The sequence below is a fragment of the Elephas maximus genome, chromosome 2 (genome assembly GCF_024166365.1).
Source record: "Elephas maximus indicus isolate mEleMax1 chromosome 2, mEleMax1 primary haplotype, whole genome shotgun sequence".
In the NCBI taxonomy this organism is placed as follows: Eukaryota; Metazoa; Chordata; class Mammalia; order Proboscidea; family Elephantidae; genus Elephas; species Elephas maximus.
In genome coordinates, this window is record NC_064820.1 from 37,299,676 (window position 1) to 37,321,182 (window position 21,507).

At 39.9% G+C, this 21,507-nt stretch overlaps 1 pseudogene; it reads left to right on the forward strand.

Moving 5' to 3' along the window:
- Nucleotides 1–1,734: 1,734 nt before the first annotated feature.
- On the forward strand, nucleotides 1,735–2,083 carry LOC126063545 (protein lin-52 homolog; annotated as a pseudogene).
- Nucleotides 2,084–21,507: the final 19,424 nt, after the last annotated feature.

Consider the following 21,507-nt stretch of genomic DNA (forward strand, 5'->3'; position numbering starts at 1 on the left):
GTTAATACATGAAAACAGAGGTTAGAAGGAAATTTAATAGTTTTGTTCATATAACTTTTCCTTACCTCTCGACTTGCGCTATAAAGTGACCAGGCTGCAGTAAGTACAGTTAGTGTTGCACACGTTAGCCCACTCGACCTTAACGACCTTTTTATAGAAATCGTAAACCTGTTGGGTTGCATGCCACGTCTTTGTACATATTAAATCTTTCAATTTAATTACTAGGTTAAATTCTCTTGGCGTGCTTGACAGTTTGTGTTACAGGGCAGGGCTTCCCAGCTGGGGACTAAGCCCTGCTTAGGTTCTTACCTTCTTCTGACCGAGAATGACCAGGAGAGGCTCTGAGGTTCCACACGAACAAAGGTTTATTAGTGACAAAAAGAAAGTAAAAAGGCTCTCAAGGGAGAGATGGAGAGGGGTTTTCCACCTATGCTAGCCTCCAGTCTCTCCTGAACAAAGGATTTCCTAGGGTTTATAAAAGGTTTTCTTCCTTCATTAGATGGGTGGAGATTTCCAGGAGAAGAGGAGGGATTATGAAAATCAAATGCGTGCGCAGTTGGAATTCAAGATGGATTTCCTCCCAGAGGTTGTTGGAACTAAGATTGAGTCTGTCAGGAGGGCTGCTGGGCTGTCGAACGGGAGTTAATTCTGGGCTGTTAGGCATGCAGTGATGTCTCTGGCTCCAGGTTCCAGTCCGGCAAGGGATCCCTGCTTGTGATTATCTCATGTGGAAGGTCATTCATAGGTTGCCTTGATTTTTAATGCACATGCCATGCACCTGGTAGGGACTTGAAAAACAACTCAGGAGGGTTATCAGTAATTTATAGCTGGTCAAGCATGTAGGACTAGGAAATATGGCCTCTTATCTTGTCCAAGCACCTAGTTTGTTAATCACAACTAGTCCTCGAGTGCCAGCAGTAAAAGTTACATGGTGGTCTGCACTTAGGTATTTTTAATTTATAACTATTCAAGCACACAGGGGCTTGGAATGTAGCCCCTTATCTTGTCTTAGCACCTAGTTTGTTAATCCCAAGTAGTTCTCAGGTGCTAGCAGTAACAGTTATATGGAGGTTTGCACTTAGGTTTAGATTCCAAGAATACTTGAGTCAGAGGCATTTAATTATAGCCGGCCCTACCTCTTCCCTGTCTCATTTGGGCAAATTATGTTAAGGATGGATGTCAAACCTGAGGGACGGTGGAGCTTGTATCCAGTAATGCCATCCAATATTACTTAAACAGTGACCACAGGCTGTTACTAAATGGTTTAGATATGAGAACTGTATCCTTGTAAGAGGACTGAAGCTATAAAAGGTAGCCAGTGAATGAAAAAACGTCCACTATAACACTATAACAAGTCAGTAGGCCACGCTGTCTGCAAGATGCTAACTGTTGCCCCCTATCCCTCAGCCACCACCCCCCCCCCCCCACACACACAGAAACCTACTATCCAGAGCTCGCCCTGGCTCCTCCACTACCCAAATCTTCCTAAATCTTCTCCTCCTGAGGTGTGCACAAAGTAAGTTGTTAGGTACCCTGGAGTCAATTTCAACTTATAGTGACCTTGTGTGACAGACTGGAACTACTCCATAGGGTTTTCTTGGCTGTGATCTAACAAAAAGGAGCTCTCATGGCACAACAGTTAAGCACTCAGCTGCTAACCAGAAGGGTGGCGGCTTTAGTCCATCCCCACCAGGAGAAAGATGTGGCAGTCTGCTTCTGTAAAGATTACAGGACATGGGTTGGAGGATGGCGTCTTCCACAGACAGGACAGATCTGGAAGCACCTTGGCCTAGTTTTGAAAAACGTGACCGTGGCTCACCAGACCTTTGGCCCGAACGAATACCAGGTGTTGCTGAATTTGCAGCTTCCTTCAAAAAGTCCTATTTCTAGCTCTCCACCTATTTCTGGCTGAAATAGAATGTGATGGTATTGACATGTTGAAAGAGCTGGGCATCTCACCACAGCTAATTTAATGGAGAAGGTATGAGGCCCTCAGAATCTGGCCTTCGAGCTGGGTCTGGATGAGTCCAGAGAAATGACAGGAGGGAAATTCCTCAACATTCTAGAGAAGCCCAAGGAGTAGCCGCCGCTTGTGGACAGAATGTCCTAGGAACTGTAACCATGCACCCTTCCCAGTGCAGCTCTGAGCATGCACATCTCACTGCTTCCTCAGGACAGGCAGGGGGCAGGGTTGTACCTCCAGGACTGACCCGTCCCTGCTTCTGGCGCTCTACACCTCTGAGGACTTTGGGCAGCAAGAGAAGAACCTGCAGTACCCAAGGATCATTGCAGTTATTCAAATCAGCTTCCAAACTTTGACTTACTTAGCCTTCGATGTGGCTAACACCAGATGGTGTATCATTCTTAAAGGTTAAATAAATCCTGTTTCCTCATTTCCAGAAGTGATTCAGGAGCTCCAAGATCTTATAGATGATTTGACTCAGTGATGGCAAAGCCGATTGTGATATGTTGATTGGATGGGTTCTTTTGAGTTGTACTTGATCTGTAAGGAAGTATTTATGATGCGAGGAAACCAGATACCAGCCAGATTCTGGACCGGACCATGCAGCCTGACCTGTGAACTCTCCAATATATACTGGGTTCCAAGAATCCCGAGTTGGAGAAACCAGAGTCTTCTTAAAATGTACAGCTGCTTTTTCAGTTCTACACTTCTCGTGATAACCCCATCCTCCAATGCATTCCTCACCTCCCAGCTCCTGCCACTGGTTCTGACTCCAAGGAAGGGGATCCCTGAGTAAGGAGTCTTTCCTGGGATTAGTCTGAGTAGTGAAAGCCTCATGCAAGTTTACGTTAGGTTCTAGACCTCAAGGTCAATACGAAGGTAGCAGAAAGAACTTTTGAGTTCTAGATAATCTGTTACACATTCAAGCCAGAAATCCGGCCTGAAACAAAAGGGGGTTGGCTGATTTGCAGGAACCTAAATAGATTCAATGGCAACAGGTTTGGTGTTTTGGTTTATTTGGTTAGAAACTAGAAAGCCTCACAGACCTTAAAGAAATGTGCTGTGGGATGGTGGCAATGTTTTGTCCCCCTTGTCCCCTCACACAGCACATTTCAGATACTTCACCTGTCTGACAGAAATACATACACACAAGAGAGAGAATTTCCTGACTTAAATACAACTCTTAAGAAGCTCTTCACCAGTTGTCTGCCCGCGTTAAAATCTGAAAATCTGGTCCATGGGCAAAATCAATTACACGTGTTTTCCCTATTTTGTCTTGTAAGCCAGCCCCCAGCCTCTGACATTTTAGAAGTACATGGGGTTTCCTACACTTTATGAAAAGAGCATCCATGTGGCAGTAGCCTACTAATATTTGGACACAAGTTTCCATCCTGAATGTCTGTCCTAGAGTGCAGCACTTTCCACTTCACCAGTGGGGCCATCAAGACTTGTGCCTTGTTTCCCACGCTAGAATTAATGTTGGGTTTTCATCTCGTTTGTGCCATTTGAATATCCATGCAATTTACCTACTGAAAAGGAAAAACAATTGAACATGAGACACAAAGGTTGAGGAAGGAGGAGTACATTCTGCCTGGTGCTACATAGTTTAGGTTGTGAAGGCAGTGATTTTAAGTTAAGCTTATTGACATTCCTTTATTTCACTAAATGCGGCTGAAGTGTGTCTCTGTGGCCAAAAAAAAAGTGCCATAATGTCAAATTCTTCCTTGCTCTGTCTTTGAGAGTTGATGACATCAGGCACTTTTAAATGCATGGGGAATATTGGGATACCTCCCCCTGTCTTAGTTATCTAGTGCTGCTGTAACAGAAATACCGAGTGGATAGCTTTAACAAAGAGAAATTTATTCTCTCACAGTCTAGGAGGCTAGAAGTCCAAATTCAAGGTGCCAGCTCCAGGGGAAGGCTTTCTGTCTCTGTCGGCTCTGGGGGAGGGTCCTTGTCATCAATTATCCCCTAGTCCATGAGCTTTTCAGCCTAGGGACCCTGGGTCCTGAGGACACGATATTCTCCCGGCTCTTGTTTCTTGGTGGTATGAAGTCCCCCTGTCTCTCTACTCACCTCTCTCTTTTATATCTCAAGAAAGATTGACTTAAAACACACCCTAATTTTGTAGATTGAGTCCTGCCTCATTAACATAACTGCCACTAATCCTACCTCATTAACATCATAGAGTAGGATTGTCAACAGATAAGAAAATCATATCTGATGAAAAAACAGTGGACAATCACACAATACTCGGAATCATGTCCTAGCCAAGTTGACATGCATTTTGGGGGGACACAATTCAATCCATAACACCCTGCAAACCAACTGAGGTCTGTAACCTGCCGTTATGAGGTTGGTTTTCTGGTCCGCTTTGACCTCTTTCTTTTACTGTCATCTTATTCACCAGCACTTAATGTAAGAAGATGTTATAGAATTCTGATATTTTTTGGTTCTATATTTGTCATCCTTAGAAAAGTTAATGACGTGTTTTTATATTGATAATATAATTTTATGTACAGTATGTATGTGTATGTATTTCAGGATGTTAGAGGATTGAACTTGGTATACAATGATTTCTGTGCCTTTGTTATGAATATATTCCTTTTATAGGAAAAAAAATTATACCCTTGGAAACCCTGTGAGGCAGTTCCACTCTGTCCTATAAAGTTAACATGAGTCAGAACCAACTAGGCGGCAACAGGTAACGGATAATCTTTACAGGATCAGATTGCCAGGTCTTTCTCCCATGGACCCGATGGTTAGCATGAGCTCTGAGCTCTTAACCGTTGCACAACCAAGGTATACAAAATATGCCCTCACTTTTTCCTGTCTTTCTGTACAAAGATCGTTTTTGCCTCAGCCAATTTCTCCCATTCACATCCTCTGGAACTCTTTTTTTTTTCCTTCATCTTTCTTCTAATGCTTTCCCAAATAGCTGAAATTGTGTTCCTTCTTTTTTTAAGAAATGTAATTAATAGCTCATTTGACCAATTAATATATTTGCATAGTTCGAAGAGTATAAAAATGTATATAGTGAAACCCTAAGGAATCCTCCAGAAAACTACTGAAACGAATAGAAGAGTTTAGCAGAGTATCGGGATACAAGATAAACATACAAAAATCAGCTGGATTCCTCTACACCAACAAAAAGAACATCGAAGAGGAAATCATCAAATCAATAGCATTTATAGTAAAAGAAGATAAGATACTTAGGAATAAATCTTACCAGAGATGTAAAAAACTTATACAAAGAAAACTACAGTGCACTTCTGCAAGAAACCAAAGAGACTTACATAAGTGGAAGAACATACCTTGCTCGTGGTTAGGAAGGCTTAACATTATAAAAATGTCTATTCTACCAAAAGCAATCTATACATTTAATGCAATTCCGATCCAAATCCCAAAGACATTCTTTAATGAGATGGAGAAACAAATCACCAATTTCATATGGAAGGGAAAGAGGCCCCAGATAAATAAGGCATTCCTGAAAAAGAAGAACAAAGTGGGAGGCCTTACTTTACCTGATTTTAGAACCTATTATTCCACCACAGTACTCAAAACAGCCTGGTATTAGTACAACAACAGATACGTGGGCCAATGGAACAGAATTGCGAATCCAGACATAAATCCATCCACATATGAGCAATTCATATTTGACAAAGGCCCCAAAACAGTTAAATGGGGAAAAGACAGTCTTTTTAACAAATGGTGCTGTCATAACTGGATATCCATAGGCAAAAAAGTGAAACAAGACCCATACCTCACTCCACGCACAAAAACGAACTCAAAATGGATCAAAAACCTAAATATAAAATCTGAAACGATAAAGATCATGGAAGAAAAAATAGGGACAATGTTAGGAGCCCTAATACATGGCATAAACAGTATACAGAACATTATAAGGAATGTAGAAGAAAAACTAGATAACTGGGAGCTCCTAAAAATCAAACACCTATGCTCATCCAAAGACTTCACCAAAAGAGTAAAAAGACTACCTACAGACTGGGAAAAAGTTTTCAGCTATGACATTTCTGATCAGCACCTGATCTCTAAAATCTACGTGATAGTGCAAAAACTCAACTGCAAAAAAGACAAATAACCCAATTAAAAAATGGACAACAGATATGAGTAGACACTTCACTAAAGAATCCATTCAGGTAGCTAACAGATATATGAGGAAATGTTCACGATCATTAGCCATTAGAGAAATGCAGATCAAAACTACACTCAGATTTCATCTCACTCCAACAAGGCTGGCATTAATCCAAAAAACACAAAGGAATAAATGTCGGAGAGGCTGTGGAGAGATTGGAACACTTCTACACTGCTGGTGGGAATGTCAAATGGTACAACTACTTTGGAAATTGATTTGGCACTTCCTTAAAAAGCTAGAAATAGAACTACCATACGATCCAGCAATCCCACTCCTTGGAATATATCCTAGAGAAATAAGAGCCTTTACACGAACAGATATATGCACAGCCATGTTCATTGCAGCACTGTTTACAATAGCAAAAAGATGGAAGCAACCAAGGTGCCCATCAACGGATGAATAGATAAATAAATTATGGTATATTCACACAATGGAATACTACACATCGATAAAAAACAGTGAGGAATCTGTGAAACATTTCATAACATGGAGGAACCTGGAAGGCATTATGCTGAGTGAAATTAGTCAGCTGCAAAAGGACAAATATTGTATAAGACCACTATTATAAGAACTGGAGAAACAGTTTAAACTGAGAAGAAAACACTCTTTGTGGTTGAGAGAGAGGGGAGGGAGGGAGAGTGGGAAAGGGGTATTCTCTAATTAGATAGCAGATAAGAATTACTTTAGGTGAACGAAAAGACAGCACACAATACAGGGGAGGTCAGCACAATTGTACTAAACCAAGTTTCCTGAATAAACTGAATGCTTCGAAGGCCAGTGTAGCAGGGGCAGGGGTCTGGGGACCATGGTTTCAGAGGACATCTAAGTCAATTGGCATAATAAAATCTATTAACAAAACATTCTGCATCCCACTTTGAAGAGTGGCGTCTGGGGTCTTAAATGCTAGCAAGCAGCCCTCTAACATGCATTAATTGGTCTCAACCCACCTGGATCAAAGGAGAATAAAGAACACCAAGGACACAAGGTGATTACGAGCCCAAGAGACAGAAAGGGCCACATGAACCAGCGACTACATCATCCTGAGACCAGAAGAACTAGACGGTGCCCGGCTACAACCGATGACTGCCCTGACAGGGAACACAACAGAGAATCCCTGAGGGAGCAGGAGAGCAATGGGATGCAGACCCCAAATTCTCATAAGACCAGACTTAATGGTCTGACTGAGACTAGAAGGACCACGGTGGTCACGGCCCCCAGACCTTCTGTTGGCCCAGGACAGGAACCATTCCGAAAGCCAACTCTTCAGACAAGGATTGGACTGGACAATGGGTTGTAGAGGGATGCTGGTGAGGGGTGAGCTTCTTGGATCAGGTGGACACTTGAGACTATGTAGGCATCTCCTGCCTGGAGGGGAGATGAGAGGGTAGAGGGGGTTAGAAGCTGGTGAAATGGACATGAAAAGAGAGAGTGGAGGGAGAGAGCAGAGTGTCTCATTAGAAGGAGAGTAATTGGGAGTGTGTAGCAAGGTATATATGGGTTTTTGTGTGAGAGACTGACTTGATTTGTAAACTTTCACTTAAAGCGCAATAAAAATTATATTTAAAAAATGTGGTATGGTGAAAATCTTTCTTCCAACTACCCCTATTCACCCAGTTGTTCCCCTTTGTGGTAGATTTAAAATGTGTTAACAAATTCTTTGATATTCCTCCCCTCATAAAGTGGAGCCTAATTCCCCTCCCTTTGAGTGACTCTCTTCCAATAAATAGAATACGGCAGAGGTGGCTGTGTGTGACTTTCTAGAATAGGTCATAAAAATCCTTGCAGCATCTTTCTTTCTCTTGTGGGTCCTTCACTTTTGGGAAGCCATATCATAAAGACACTCAAGCAGCCTTATGGAGAGGTCCACATGGGGAGGAACTGAAGTCTCCTGCCAAGAGCCATGTGAGGGAGCCATGTTGGAAGCAGATGCTTCATCCCCGGTCAGGCCTTCAGGTGAATCTCATGAAAGATTCTGAGCCAGAACCACACAGCTAAGCTGCTCCCTAATTCCTAACTCACAGAAACCGTGAGATTATATATGTGTGTTGTTTCAACTGCTAAATTTGGAGTAATTTGTTATGCAGTAATACATACACAAACACACACAAACACAGATAACCATTGATATTAGTTTCTTGGATACCCTTCCAAAACTTTTTAATGTAGATTCAAGCAAATACGAAAATGCTTTTCCTCGTTGGAAAACTTTGCATATCAATACTGAAGAGCTTCTTCACGCTTTGTCTCAGCTACAGCATATTCTATAGTATGAACATACCATACTTTGTTTAGCCAGTCCCCTATTGATGGACATTTAGGTTGTTTCCAATCCTTTGCTATTACAAACAATGCTATTAAAAAAATGATAAATAGGCTTTTCCCCAAAAAATATACACTTGCGGTCTATTTATGCACCAGTAGCACACTCTTAAGGAGTTCCTGGCTGGCACAAATGGTTAAGCACTTGACTATAAGCCAAAAAGTTAGCAGTTCGAACCCACCCAGAGGCACCTAGGAAGGCAGGCCTGGCGATCTGCTTCCAAAAGGTTACAGCCTTGGAAACCCTGTGGAGCAGTTCTACTCCCTTGCTCGTGCTCCCTGCAGTTGTACGTCCAAATAAAATAGTGGCATAAAAGCCTTTGTCTTAGGCCTTGCTTTCTAGGAAACCCAGATTAAGGCACCCATTTTACCTGGAAACAGACTGAGGTTCAGAGAAGTTAACTAATCTTCTCAACATAGCACATCTGGCAAACTACAAAGCTTCAATTAAAACCCAGGCCCTAAGTTAAATCATTTAGGAAGTATTTGTTGAGTGCCTACTGTATGCCAGGCACCTTGCTAAGAAATGAGGATATGTTGCCATCGAGTCGATTCCAGTTTAAGGTGACCCAATAAGACAGAGTAGAACTGCCCCCATAGGGTCTCCACAGCTGTAATCTTTACCAAGGAAACCCTGGTGGTGCAGTGGTTAAGAGTTCAGCCACTAAGCCAAAGATCAGCAGTTCATATCCACCAGGCATTCCTTGGAAACCCTATGGAGCAGTTCTACTCTGTCCTATAGGGTCGCTATGACTTGACGGCAACCTTTACCAAAGCAGACTGCCACGTCTTTCTCCCACAGAGCAGCTGATGGGTTCGAATCTCTGATTTTTTGGTTAACAGCTGAGCACTTACCACTGTATCACCAGGGCTCCTCAAGGATATAATAGCCAGCCAAAAGAGACAGAGTTACAGCTTTCATGAAGCTTACAGCTTAGTGGAGAACAACAGCTATTAAGCAAATCATCACATTAATCAGTGCATAAACAAACAGAAATGCTTTGAAGGGACAAATAAAGTACTATAGAGCACATATTGAAGAAATTTACTTTTATCTGGGACTCAAAGAGAGCTGCTCTGAGGAAATAGTAAGCCAAAGGATGAACAGAAGTTAAATAAACCAGATTAGGAATCAGGAAAATAGCATGTACAAAAAAGCCCTGTGGCAAGGAGAGATCATGGGATGATGGAGAATCAAATAGAAGACTGTTTCGGCTGGGCTGAAGGGGAGAGTGTGGTCAAAAGCAATTGTGAAAGGCAAGAGTTAAATCACGCATTCCTGTGAAGGCCATTTTAAGATTTTGGTCTTTATCCATCAAACACAATAGGAAGCCATTGACGATAGTTCCAAATGCTGGGAGTGGGGAAAGGAGTGTGATAGTATCAGATTTGCATTTTGAAAAGATCACGGGATACACCAAAGGGGTGGTTACAATGGACACAGGGAGTCTAGTCAGTTTTTCCAGTTGTCTCACAGGACCTGATGCTAACCCCGACCGTGATCTTGGAAGAATAGATGGTGAGAAGATACTTAGAGAGTAAGGTCAATAAGACTCAATGAAAGATTGACTCTGGGGTAGTAGGGTATAAGAGAGTGTTGTCCAGTATGACTCCTCGCCTCTGGCTTGCACAGGGAGAGCTATTCTCAGAGATAGGGACCACGGGACAGTGACCATGTTTGCAGGAAAGATCACGGGTCCATCTAGCTGAGTTTTTGGGAACCATAAGAAACTCCCAAGAATAGATTTATGTAGGCAATTGTATGTACATGGACTTTCTGTTTTAATTCAATAACAATTTCAAATCACCTAGTAAATGAAACTCTAAAAATACCAGAAGAAAACTCTGGGGTGTCTTCTTTTTGAAATTCGGAGAAGAGAAGCCTTGACTCAAAATCTAATAAAATGTTTGAAATAATTATAGATTCACAACTCAAAATAATGGCTTAAAATAACGACTGTTTTGTTTGCTGATTGTTCTGTGGTTCAGCAGTTTGGACTGGGTTTAGTTGAGTTGTTCTTCTGCTGGTCTCCCACGGGGTCACTGATAGGCCTGTAGTCAAACTGCAACTTGACCGAAGCTAGCTGGTTCAACATGGCCTCAGTTACATATGTGGGCATTGGTGCTGGGTGTAGGCTAGTCCACATGTCTTTAGCAGGCTAGCCCAAGCTTCTTCACATGGCATCTGAGTTCTAAGAAGGAAAGAAGTTGCAAGGCTCTGAAGTTATACAATATTACTTCTGCCACATTTAATTGGTCGAATTAAGTCCCAAGGCTTACTTTGGAGAAGTAGAAATAGACTTCACCTCTTGTTGGGAGGAACTGCAAACAATGTGATTCTGTTTTAATCTATAACATAGTTTCTTTCTAATTGTGCAAAGTTCAAATCTGAGAGCCCCTCAAGATTTACCTGATAACTATTACAAAAGTATCCCTCTTCATATACAAGAGCATTTCTTAACTGGTTAAATATATAATGGCATTTAATCTTGATCATTTTTATTAAGATTATATACCGCAATCTATTATCTATAATGTCTTCACATTATTAGTCTTAAATATTGCTATATTTATTCATTTTTTCTAGACGTATTCTTAACGAGTGTTAAATCTTAAATATTGCTAGTTTTTCCCTCTTTCTTTCAACTTTATATTTTGACAAAAATTTCAAAACAATAAGTGAAACCGCAAAAGTACCAGAAGAAAACTACGGGAATATTTTTTACAAACTTGAATAAGAGAAGCCTTCCTTAACATGACTCAAAATTCCATAAAAGACTGACCAAATGACTTCATAAAAATAAAAAAAAACTTCTGCATGAAGAAAACCCACAAAGTCAAAGCATGTGGCAAATGGAAGAAAATGGGCAAATAATATTAACTGACAATTCACAGAAAAATAGAGTGGCTCTCGCATATGAAAAAACACTTGACTTCAGTCATAACAAGAGAAAAGCACATTAAAACTACACTGACTATCCCCTTTTTCACCAATTAGACAAAAGTTTGATGATACAACATGTAGGCAAACGTATGGGGAAATTGAAATTGTTAGAGGCTGCTGGTGGAAATGCAAAATGAAGGGCAATTTGGTAATGTCTACCAAAATTATTACTGCATTTACTTTTTCATCTGGCAATCCCACTTCAGTAAATTTATCTTCCAGATTTATCTCTGCATATATGAAATCACGTATGTCCATAACTGTTCATTGTAGCATTGTCCACAGAGGTGAAAGATTGGAAATAACCCAACGGTCCATCAATAGAAGACTGGTTAAAGAAGCTATAGAACATTCACCTAATGGAAGACCATGTACTGTAAAAGAAAAAAAAAAAAAGGAAACTGTGTAGTAATGTGGAAAGACCTCTAACATGTATTATATAGAGAAAAATACAAAGAAAAAAGATTATATATTCATATTTTCTTGTTATTGTTGTTGGTAGTTGCCATCAAGTTGGCTCTGACTCATGATGACCTTATGTATAACAGAAAAAAATGTTGCCCAGTCCTGTGCCATCTTCATATATTTTATTTGCTCATTATTCAGTGCTTCGGCAATTTGGACTTAGTTCAGCCAGACTGTTCCTCTTCTGGTCTCGCATTGGGTCACTGATGTGCCTATCAATAAACCACAGAAAAAATGTTTGAGCCCAACCTTGTGGCTATTGTGTCAATCTATCTCATTAAAAGTTTCCCTTGTTTTCGGTGACCCTCTACTTTATCAAACATGATGTCCTTTTCTAGTGATTTGTCTTTCCCGATGACATGTTCAAAGTAAGCAAGCTGAAGTATCACCATCATTGCTTCTAAGGTGCAATTCCAGTTGTATTTCTTCTAAGACTGGTTTGGTTAGATATGCATAAAGAAACACTGGGAAGGTTCAGAAGAAACTAACAAAACGGTTACATGATTTGGGAGGTAGAGTAGGGAGGCAATGTTGAACATGTAAATGATGTATTAATTTTTTCTATGCTGCATAACAAATGTTTTTTAACCTCACATATGTGTATTTTTATATTCTATTTTAGATTTACTTTCTGAGGTTATCAGCTTTATTGAGGTATAATTCACATTCCATACCATTCATCTATTTAAATTCAGTGGTTTTTTATATGTCCACAGAGTTGTGCAACCATGACTGCAATCAATTTTTGAAGATTTCCATCATCCCCTCTTAAAAACTCTCTACCGATGAGCTGTAATTCCTCCTTTCCCCCAGCCTCCACTTCTAGACCTAGACAACCACCAATCTACTCAACATCTCTGTAGCTTTACTTGCTTGCCTAGTCTGTGGAGGTGTCGATTCTTCCTTTTTCTTCCCCACTTACAAATTCAATCCATTTGTTCATTTGCTGCCACCTCTGTTTACTTTGTCCCCTGTGCCCATCCAAACAATTCCTTCTCCAACCGTCACCATATTTTATTTACCTTCATTTCCGTAAATGCTCTGTGTCAGTAAGAAGTGACTTTCTGCCAAGTGCCTAGTACCACTGTCCCAGATGACATGGAATTTCCTAACTCCAGTTTCTGCCCTTTCACTTCCTGAGGTGGTGGAGAGCTCACATACTCTCAGTCTTGCTCTTTTTACGTGTATAATTCAGTGACATTGATTTCATTCATGCTATGCAACCGCCACCACTATCCATTTCCAGATTATTCCATCACCCTTAACAGAAGCTCAGTGCCACCTAAGCAATGACCCCTTTTCTATCCCTCCGTCTCACTCTTGGTAACTGCTAATAAGCTTTGGTTACTACACATTTGCCTGTTCTAGATATCTCATAACACTGACTTATTTCACTCAGCATGTTTTCAAGGTTCATCCATGTTTTAGCAAGTATCAGGACTTCATTTCTCTTTACGGCTGAGTAATATTTTATAGTACATATGTACCAGTTTGTTTATCCATTCATCTATTGGTGGACATTTAGGTTGTTTCCACCTTTCGGGTATTGTGCATAGTGCTGCAATGGACATTGGTGTACAAGTATCTGTTTGTGCTCCTGGTTTCTATTATTTTGGGTATATACCTAGAATTGAGATAGCTGGGCCATTTGGTAGTTCTACGTTTGATTTTTTCAGGAACCACCAAACTGTTTTCCACAGCAGCTACACCATTTTACATTCCCCCCAGCAGTGGGTGAGGGTCCCTATTTCTCCACATCCTTGCCAGTACCTGTTATTTTTCATCAAGCAAAGAACTGACGATCATCCCTCTAATACTCCAGAAAGATCCCTTTTGTTCTTCCCCTCCGCAGATAAGTTATTTCCTTGTATATCTCAATTAATTTTGTGTGTGTGTTTTAGATAAATTAGTTCATATAAAGCCATGACTATGACTGTTTGCATTTTTAAGTTTTTATTTTGAATAACTTCGAATTTAAAGAAAACTTACAAAAATAACACAGACCTCCTATACGGCCTTTTTCCAGATTCGCCATGATTTTACGTTCTGACACATTTTATTTGATTATTCTCTTTCTGTAGTTATTATTTGGGAATAGTTGGTAATTTTTCATTTAGCAAAATGGCTAAAAAGTTTTGAACTGGCAAACCAACTGTTGGCAAAACATGGAGCAACTTGAGCAGATCATGCTTTTATTATAGGCCTGGTGGCACAGTGATTAATAGCTCGCCTGCTAACCGAAATGTCGGCAGTTCAAATTCTCCAGCTGCTCCTTGGTAGCCCTATAAGGCAGTTCTACTCTGTCCTATAGAGTCGCTAAGAGTCGGAATCGACTCAATGGCAGAGTATAACATGTCAGTATAACTACTTCAGTGTAATTCCTAAAAACAAGTATATTTCCTTCTGTAACCACAAAAATGTCTCACCAAGTCAAGAAATTTAACATTCATCCATACTTTTATCTACTCTAAAATCTATATTTCCATTTTGTCATTTATACGAGTCAAGTTCTGTATAGCATTGTTTCCCCTCCAGTACAAGCTTCAATCAAAGACCACGTTTGCATTAAATTGTCCTACTTTAATCTTTTTTAATCCGGAACACTTCGTCAGCATTTCTTTGTCTTTTATAACACTGATATGTTTAAAGAATACATGCCATTTATTTTATAAAATGTTCTTCAGCTTGAGTTTGCCTGATGTTTTCTCAATACTGAATTCAGGTTATGTGTCCCTTTGTCAGAATACTATTTTTTACTTCTATTTGTTTCAAAATGGACTAGAAATACTTTTGTCATTTATTCCAAATATAAAAACCATATATGCTTATTGTGAAAAATTAGAAAAGGTAAAAAATCTAAGAGTATATTAAATATCACCTGTATTTCTTTTACCTAGAGTTAACCACCTTTTTATTTAACCACCTTGGGTAAAATTGCTGGGTCAAAATATATGCATATTTATAAGCAAAGAAAATGTGCTCAACACTATCAGTCATCGAAAACCCTGGCGGCGTAGTGGTTAAGAGCTACAATTGCTAACTAAAAGGTCAGCAGTTCGAATTCACCAGGCACTCCTTGGAAACCGTATGGGGCAGTTTTACTCTGTCCTATCAGGTTGTTATGAGTTGGAATCGACTCGACGGCAATGAGTTTATCAGTCATCAGGCAAATACAAATTAAAACCACAATGAGATACTACCTTACCAAAAAAAAAAAAAAACCAAACCCATTGCCGTCAAGTCGGTTCTGATTCATAGCGATCCTATAGAACAGAGTAGAACTGCCCCATAGACTTTCCAAAGAGCACCTGGTGGATTCGAACTGCTGACCTTTTGGTTAGCAGCCATAGCACTTAACCACTATGCCAGCAGGGTTTCTCATACTACCTTACAACCACTAAAATGGTTAAAAAATTTTAAATTGACAATACCAAGTGTTGACAAGAACATGGAACAACTGGAACCCTCATTCACGGCTTTTAAAAGTGTAAATTGTGATCACCGATTTGGAAAACTGGCAGTGTCTACTAAAGCTGAACAACCTTTAACGTGTGCCTTTGGTGTCATGTTTAGAGAAGCCTCTCCCATTCCACAATTATAAAAACAGTCACCGACATTTTCATATAGTCTTTCCATGGTTTCATTTCTTACATTTAATCCTTAATCTGGATGGAATTTAAGTATGAAGTAGAAATCTCAGCTTTCTCTTTTTCTTTTTGCAAATGATTAGCCAGTTGCTCCGACTGCATTTATTGAACAATCAATCATTTCTCACGGGAAATCAATCCACTGATTGGAAAGGCAACTTTATAATATTCTAAATTCTTGCATCTACTTGGATCCATTTCTAAAACTTTATTCTCTTTCATTTGTCTCTCTTTTGTTTTAATACTTTTAATAATTATAACTATGATTTACCTTATTATCTGATGGGATATTTCACTTCCTTATTCTTTTTCCTCTAAAGTTTCCTTAATATTTTCACACATTTCTTCTTCTAGATGAAATCTACAATCACTCAAAATTTGTTTAAGGTTGGGTTAAATTTTAAGATCAATTGAGGAAAACCAACACACCATCATAATATTGGGTTGTCCTATCTAGGAGCACGTGGGTCTTTTCCATTCAAATTCTTTTTTATGTCTGATGGAATTTATTTTGAGACTGAATAGACTGTAGGTTTCTTGAGGGAAGCGCCCAAGTTTTAATCATTTTTGGATTTCCAGTAAAGCACAGCAGCTGACCATATTAGGTGTTCCTCAAATGCTGGCTAATTGGATGAATGAAGGTCTACTCTGAACCTTCAAATTACCTCCTCTTAAAAACAACCCATCTACTCCAACAGAGCCCCTCTGGTATAAGATTTTAAGATCTATGGGGATGTGGAAAGTTAAGGCAAAGATAAAAATTTTCTTTCATCAAAGTGTGTGAAATAATTCTCCTATGAGAAGTGAAAATACAAATAACTGGCATCCTAAGTAAAATTTAAAGAATTAATTTTCATTCACACAACTACTGATTTTGCCCTCAAAGGAGCAGCTATACTTATGACCAACACTTTTTTGTTTTACTTCGTGAATGCCAAAGTTGGTTCAAGAGCGATCACTGCAGATGAAATCAGCTACTGGGTGGGAATGTGTATTTAGAAATGCTGATGATACTTCAGGGAAATATCCACTGGCCCAGCCTTGAACTAAGTCCATGCATGACGCAAGTAGGAGTGGATTTGTGAAGAAGTGCTAATTGGAATTTTCTAACCTCTTACACAAGGCAGATGTCACAGTATAATTTCATGTTTTTTCAAGCCACATTTCAATTTGTATGACTAAGTAAAACTTGCCAGCTTATTACACAAACTACAAACTTAGGTTTGCAAAAACATAACCTCATTTATCTATGATTGAACTTAGTTTCTACCTAAAGCCTTCGTTCTGCCTTGTCTGAAGACTCAATCTCAGTCAGTTTGGGCTGAACCATCAATTCAGGATGTTCTCAGTGGATCTGGGGTTTTTCCAGTTCTCCCCAGAATTGTATTTATGCTCCAGGGGAAGACGAACTTGTAAATTGTGGCAGTGGGACAGGGGGTGGCTCTATCCTGGCCTCAGCTGCTGATGCCCTTTTTCTTACAGAGGACTCCTTCGATCTCCTGACCCTCTTTCTTAGCTCCTCTCCACCATTCTCAAGTGTATGAGAAACACTTTGCTCTTCTCCTCTGCCACGACAAACTACCTCAGGCCTCTCTTCCATGCGGCCTATCCCACCATCAACTCCACCACCTCTCCCTGATTGGTTGAGGATATCTATGAAACATGCCTCTTCCCAGGGCTACATATGGAAAATGAGACATAGGTCCCCTTGACCTTCCTCGACTCTTATCCCAGGATCTTTAACTAGCGCTGAGTCCTTCAGGGCCCTGCTTTGAATACCGGCAGTGGCCTTTATGATAGGATAAGTGAATAAGGTCCCTGCGTACTACAGTTTGTGCTACGCTGTAAACCTAAAGGGTGGCAGTTCGAGCCTACCCAGCATGCCACAGGAGAAAGGCTTGGCAACCTGCTTGTGTAAAGATTATAGCCAAGAATACCCTATGGAGCTCAGCTCTAGTCTGTAACACACGGGGTCGCCATGAGTCAGGATTACCTTGATGGCAACAAGTTTGTTTTTGTTTGGGCAAATGTAAGAATAAAATGAGGTAGAATAGCATTGGACAGGGGAAAAAAAGCAAATCTGTTGACTATTTAAAATACTACCCTACCACATTTTCCAGTAGATTAAATCAGATGAAGCATGGTTTATACCCTATGTGAACTGTGGGGTTCTAGTCTGTCCAGCATTTGGAGGGGAGGTGTTTGCTACACTAACTTTCACATCAGGGTGCAGCGCTCCTGGGGCAGATACTGCAACTGCTTCACCCAAGACCCCCTGCAGCATCCTCCTAGCATGAAAATGCTTACATAACACTAACTATATGTTATACGTTCTTCTAATCCCTTTGCGAATATTAATTCTTGTCATCCTCATAAAACGCCTATGAGGTAGATCCTGCTGTTATCTCCATTTTTCAGATGGAGACATTGATGAAGGAACTTCCCAAAGTCACAGAGCTAGTAACTGATGGAGGCAGATTATTCTCAATTCTGAAACCAGACGCCTGGATTCAGAGTCTGTGCTCTTGATCACTACACTATGCTGCTATGGATCAAAAGCACTGTGTTAGCTGAAAATGGGGGAAATCCATTGTTCCAAAATATTCAGTGTGTAGACCTAAAAATATTTTACATAAAAATTTTGGTGACAAAAAGAAATCAGAATTTTCCATGCATATTTATGTCCTTAAAAATGGTCCTGTCCCCATAAGCACCGTGAAAAAAAAAAGATACGTAGTCAAAAAAAAAATTTATTGTGCTTTAAGCGAAAGTTTACAAATCAAGTCAGTCTCCCATTCAAAAACATATATACACCTTGCTACATACTCCCAATTGCTCTCCCCCTAATGAGACAGCCCCCTTCCTCCTTCCACTCTGTCTTTTCATGTCCGTTTTGCCAGCTTCTAACCCCCTCTACCCCCTCATCTAGCCTCCAGGCAGGAGACGCCAACATAGTCTCAAGTGTCCACCTGATCCAAGAAGCTCACCCCTCACCAGCATCTGTCTCCAGCCCATTGTCCAGTTGAATCCCTGTCTGAAGGGTTGGTTTTGGGAATGGTTCCTCTTCTGGGCCAACAGAAGGTCTGGGGGCCATGACCACCGGGGTCCTTCCAGTCTCAGTCAGACCATTAAGTCTGGTCTTTTTTATGAGAATTTGGGGTCTGCATCCCACTGTTCTCCTGCTCCCTCAGGGGTTTTCTATTCTATTCTCTGTCAGGGCAGCCATCAGATGTAGCCGGGCACCATCTAGCTCTTCTGGTCCCAGGCTGATGTAGTCTCTGGTTTATGTGGCCCTTTCTATGTCTTGGACTCTTAATTACCTTGTGTCCTTGGTGTTCTTCATTCTCCTTTGATCCAGGTGGGTTGACACCAATTGATGCATCTTAGATGGCGGCTTGCTAGCGTTTAAGACTCCAGACTCCTCTCCACAAGGTGGGATGCAGAATGTTTTCTTAATAGATTTTATTATGCCAGTTAACTTAGATGTCCCCTGAAACCATGGTCCCCAAACCCCCGCCCCTGTTATGCTGGCCTTCGAGGCATTCAGTTTATTCCAGAAACTTTTTGCTTTTGGTTAAGTCCATTTGTGCTGACCTCGCCTGTATTGTGTGTTGTCTTTCTTGTCACCTAAAGTAGTTCTTATCTACTATCTAGTTAGTGAATACTCCTCTCCCACCCTCCCTCCCTCCCCCCTCTCGTAACCATCAAAGAATATTTTCTTCTCTGTTTAAATTATTTCTAGAGTTCTTATAATAGTGGTCTTATACAATATTTGTCCTTTTGCAACTGACATTTCACTCAGCATAATGCCTTCCAGATTCCTCCATGTTATGAAATGCTTCACAGATTCATCACTGTTCTTTATCAATGGGTAGCAGTGGTTTTAGTATTCCATTGTGTGAATATACCATAATTTATTTATCCATTCAACCGTTGATGGGCACCTTGGTTGCTTCCATCTTTTTGCTATTATAAACAGTGCTGCAATGAACATGGGTGTGCCTCTATCTGTTTTTGTCAACTCTCTTATTTCTCTAGGATATATTCCAAGGAGTGGGATTGGTGGGTTGTATGGTAGTTCTATTTCTAGCTTTTTAAGGAAGTGTCAAATCAACTTCCAAAGTGGTTGTACCATTTTATACTCCCATCAGCAGTGTAAAAGTGTTCCAATCTCTCCACAGCCTCTCCAACATTTATTCTTTTGAGCTTTTTGGATTAAAAAAGCCTTGTTGGAGTGAGAGGAAATCTCATTGCAGTTTTTATCTGCATTTCTCTAATGGCTAATGATCGTGAACAGTTCCTCAAGTATCTGTTACCTACCTGAATGTCTTCTTTAGTGAAGTGTCTATTCATATCTTTTGCCCATTTTTTAATTGGGTTATTTGTCTTTTTGCAGTTGAGTTTTTGCAGTATCATGTAGATTTCAGAGATCAGGTGCTGATCAGAAATGTCATAGCTAAAAACTTTTTCCCAGTCTGTAGGTAGTCTTTTTTCTCTTTTGGTGAAGTCTTTGGATGAGCATAGGTGTTTGATTTTTAGGAGCTCCCAGTTATCTAGTTTTTCTTCTACATTCCTTATAATGTTCTGTATACTGTTTATGCCATGTATTAGGGCTCCTAACATTGTCCCTACTTTTTCTTCCATGATCTTTGTTGTTTTAGATTTTATATTTAGGTCTTTGATCCATTTTGAGTTAGTTTTTGTGCATGGAGTGAGGTATGGGTCTTGTTTCATTTTTTTGCGGACGGATATCCAGTTATCCCAACACCATTTGTTAAAAAGACTTTCTTTTCCCCATTTAATTGTTTTGGGGCCTTTGTCAAATATGAACTGCTCATATGTGGATGGATTTATGTCTGGATTCTCATCTGTTCCATTGGTCCATGTATCTGTTGTTGTACCAGTACCAGGCTGTTTTGACTACTTTGGCAGTATAATAGGTTCTAAAATCAGGTAAAGTAAGGCCTCCCACTTTGTTCTTCTTTTTCAGGAATGCCTTATTTATCCGGGGCCTCTTTCCCTTGCATATAAAACTGGTGATTTGTTTCTCCATCTCATTAAAGAATGTCCTTGGAATTTAGATCAGAATTGCATTAAATGTATAGATTGCTTTTGGTAGAATGGACATTTTTACAATGTTAAGTCTTTCTATCCATGAGCAAGGTATGTTTTTCCACTTATATAGGTCTCTTTTGGTTTCTTGCAGAAGTGTATTGTAGTTTTCTTTGTATAAGTCTTTTATATCTCTGATAAGATTTATTCCTAAGAGTTTTATCTTCTTGGGGGCTACTGTAAATGGTACTGATTTGGCAATTTCCTCTTCGATGTTCTTTTTGTTGGTGTAGAGAAATCCAACTGATTTTTCTGTTTATCTTGTATCCCGATATCCTGCTGAACTTTTCTGTTAGTTTCAGTAGTTTTCTGGAGGATTCCTTAGGGTTTTCTATGTATAAGATCATGCCATCTGCAAATAGAGATAAATTTACTTCTTCCTTGCCAATCTAGATGCCCTTTATTTCTTTATCTTGCCTAATTGCTCTGGCTAGGACCTCCAGTACAATGTTGAATAAGAGCGGTAATAAAGGGCATCCTTGTGTGGTTGCCGGTCTCAAGAGAAAGGCTTTCAGGCTCTCTCCATTTAGGATGATGTTGGCTATTGGCTTTGTATAAACACCCTTTATTATGTTGAGGAATTTTCCTTTTATTCCTATTTTGCTGAGATTTTTTTATCATGAATGTGTGTTGAACTTTGTCAAATGCCTTTTCTGTATCTATTGATAAAATCATGTGATTCTTGTCTTTTGTTTTATTTATATGATGGATTACATTAATTGTTTTTCTAATGTTGAACCATCCCTGCATACCTGGTATGAATCCCACTTGGACATGGTGAATTATTTTTTTGATATGTTGTTGAATTCTATTGGCTAGAATTTTGTTGAGGATTTTTTCATCTAAGTTCATGAGGGATATAGGTCTGTAATTTTCTTCTCTTGTGGTGTCTTTACTTGGT